A 3,787-nucleotide genomic window follows, 5' to 3' on the forward strand; every position below is an offset into this window, starting at 1 on the left:
TACTATTTGCCTTATTGCTTTCTGAAGTATGGGTATATCAGTGTATACTTTGTAGACCTCAAAACCCATGAAGAGTCTCAAAGAAGCTGGCTGGACAAAAGCCTGCGATGGATGCCTTTTTATTCTCATAGATCGAGATTACCTAAATTCAACCTATTCTCTGTTTACAAACTCCAACTAGAGCAGCTATGCGACTTTGTGCCTTTAGACTGGTTGTTTTCATTTCTGTCCCACCCCTGTTTAAGCCCCCACTTTTCTGATGGAGAGTGACAGGCCGGCGCGTTGGTGACCAACTGTTGAAAACCTCCTGTTTCTCGGGGCGGGCGGGCGGGCGGCGGGCGGGCGGGAGACTCCGTGGCCATCACTTTGTCCAGGAAGCATCGTCCGGTAAGATGCCGGCAGTCACGGAGGAGTGAGACGCGATGCCGTCTTTGGATGTGAAGTCTCACAGGGAGAGAGGCAGTGTCCCGTGCCCTCTCACTGTCATAGCATGGCCTCTCGACTCAAGGGTCCCGCACTCTGGGCATGCGGATTTCAGCAGATGCCCTGAGCGCATGGAGAAGGAGGAATCCGATCAGTTGGAGATAAAGTATAGAAACAGTGACAGACAGCACACCCGCTCTTAGTTCTTGGGAGGGCTTCCTTCTGTCTTTTTTTTTTTTTTTTTAATCTTGAAATTTTCTTTTAATGTTCAGCTTTTTGTTTTGTTTTTAAATGGATCTACACTGTTAACTGAATGAGACTCCACTGTGATTCACTCGTTTACTTAATCAAAAAATTTCAGGGATGTCTGTAAATTTCAGTGTTCTACGCGATGAGACGTGTTGGTTGATTTAAGGAGGGACCAGAAATAATTTCTCCTATTCCAGTACTGAAGAAAAAAAAATACTGATTTATACTGTTTTTAAAAACTAAATATTGATAAAGCCCCCCTCAGAACATTTAACCTTAAAAATTATTTTAAATATAGTCTTTTATTATCATAAGGGAACTACAAATGACTGATAAATACCAAAAAAAAAAAAAAAATATTTCAAAAGCAGCTTCGTTTAAAAAGCACAAGGAGATTCTGGCTTGAAGTGCCCAAATCTCAATGTATTTTGTAGTTGCTGAGCTAAATAATGTGATTCTTGAGTTTACAGATGTAAAAGCTGTCACTGAAGGTTGAAGCACCCATATCTACTGTCCCTGTGAACTACACTTAACGCTGCCCCAGAATCCCTGGTACTGAAATGTCAACATGGGGTACAGAGGCCAATCTCCAAGGGGTGAGCCATTGACATGAAAGGGTCAGCTTCAGAAAGGTCAAGAAAGGAAAGGCTACTGGGATAATTACTCAACAGCGCATTTATTCTCTACGAAGTAATCACATATGGTTTGAGTTATTAAGAACAGATTGTGATAATTTTGATCTCTGGTCAAATTCTTACACTTCAGAACTTAGAGCCGGACTTGGTATCACGTGGCATTGTCTTTCCTACAGGCGCGTGGGGCCGTCGCCAGAAGCTGTGTTCTTTTAAAAAACAACTTCCTCTTGTTGATTGCAAAGTACAGTTAGATAAAGAAAGCCCATATGTATTTAAAAATTAATTTTATTGCAGAAGTTTGGAGGTTATAACGATAGCATTTAATTTAAGTTTGAGTTGGTACTGGACAAGCAAGTTCTCTGCTTTTCAAATGATTTGAAGGTCACATTTATTTGCCTTTCTGTTTTGATGGTGGTTTGATTTTTTTTTTTAAAAGTAAATTACTAAACTTGTGCAATAGTAACAAGGAAATTACCTGAGGTGTCTTGTATGGTTGTGCTTTAGTCAGGGTGGACATAGCTTAAATGATAAAAACTAAAGATTAAAGGAAGTATAAGTTCATGCTGCCTCCTTCTAAGAGAACTTTGGTCTGTCCTAACCACATAGCATAATGCCACTGACTCATGGGACTTTAAATGGATGCTGTGGGTTAAAGCACAGGAGTTATTAGTGTCCATTTTCATCCAGGATTCTTATTCTCTAACGTTCTTGGTCCTATTGAAACATTTCAGTATCTAAAAATACTGCAATGTTAATAATACCCAAGAGAAAAGCCATTATGTGTATGCTGGTCATCATGATCAGTGTGGTACCTTTTTTGTTGTTGTTTTGTTTTGTTTTGTTTGTTGTTTTTGTTTTTTAAATAAACTATCATGCCCTTCGAGCCATCCTTTGTCTTTACTTCTCGAGTGTGAAATTCTGATATGTAATTGTGTAGAGCACAAGGGTGTGCACCCTGGAGCCTGGCTTTACTATTTTAACTGCTGGCCGTGAGGTGTTTATGGGCTGTAGCCATGGTGCAGCCAGACTGGTCGTACAGCCATGCATAGTTTTCTAGGCGGTTGTATCTGAAGGTACAGTTCACCCAAGTGAAGCAAATCAAAGCACTTTGGCTAGAACAGTGTAGTGACTAGATTTTCCCAGGCTTCTCTGCTACTATTATGGTCTTGCGTTTATTCCTAATAATACAGCAGACTCTCACATGCTGGTCTTTAATTGTCTTACATTTTGTTAATATGTCTTGCATAACTAAGGACCTGAAAAACATTTCAGTTTGTCAAATCAAACACATAAACATTTATATGTAAACCTTTACATGTCAGTCTCTACTGAGTTCCTTACTAGGCATTTCCATCCCCATGGGTTTTAATTTTCTCAGAATCAAATACCTTATCTGAGCTTTTAATGCCACAGACATTATCCACTTCCCTCATTTCCAACTTCGTCTTTGGTTAACCTAGTAAGTCCAACGTGGTATTATTTATTTTTAGATGAGAAATGTTAGATATTGTTTACCTCAGAATGTTATGAATAGTGCGGATCAGACGCATTTATCTTTCAAAAAATAAAAAAAGGTTGCTTCATTCTCAACTTCAATAGGAAGTGTTTTCTTCTCCATTCATCAAGGAAGCATTTACTAACACGAGACACAGAGAAACAGAAGCGTGCTCTCCGTCCTCAGCTTTCAAGGATACTTGCCACTTGGATTGTCCATGGAACTCTAATTGGACTAACTTCAAGCCTTGTGCCATTCAGGTGGTCTCACTGAGTGCTGTCAGTAAACTGAGGTCTTTGAGGTGATAGTTAACTTGGATCCCACACCGAACATACAGGTGTTGAAGTAAAAGCCTTACAAACTGTCTCCACTAGTTACTGGAAAGGGGCAAACTCAGACCTCCCCGAGCCAAACAACAGCATGCAAAGGACCTGGTGGGTTGAGGCCCGAGATTAGGCTTGCTCCTTTGGGACTTTGTGATGTGTAGTGTGTACATTAAACCTGCCTTCCCTCACCATGCCAGCCTGCCTTGCTTAAAGGCCAGCAAGGGGAGGGAGGAAATGGCCGGATCCTCTCACCATGAGCTGCATCTGACGGTCATCACAGCAAGCCTCTGAGGAAGAGTCCATCTGTTCCCATTTACGTGTGCTTTAAAGGCCCAGGGAGGCCTTTTCCAAGATCACATACACCGACACTCATCCTGGGATCTGGCTCAGGCTGTTCATGAAAACTGGTTTCAATGGGTGACGTTTCTCGGCTTTTTAACATTCTCTAAGCCTTGCAAGCTCCCTGATGCTGGATGAATAAGAATCCTCGCATTCTTTGGCCATGACATAAACGTGCAGAAGAAACATTTAGAATCTACTTTGCTCCTTTTCTGCCAGGGAGGATAAGTGTGTATGGAGCAGCTTTGTCTTAATGGACGGGACTGACTGACTAAAGTCTTGACAGACTGGGAAGTGAGTCAGAGCTTACTGATGTCACC

The sequence above is a fragment of the Peromyscus eremicus genome, chromosome 11 (assembly GCF_949786415.1).
Source record: "Peromyscus eremicus chromosome 11, PerEre_H2_v1, whole genome shotgun sequence".
Classification (NCBI taxonomy): domain Eukaryota; kingdom Metazoa; phylum Chordata; class Mammalia; order Rodentia; family Cricetidae; genus Peromyscus; species Peromyscus eremicus.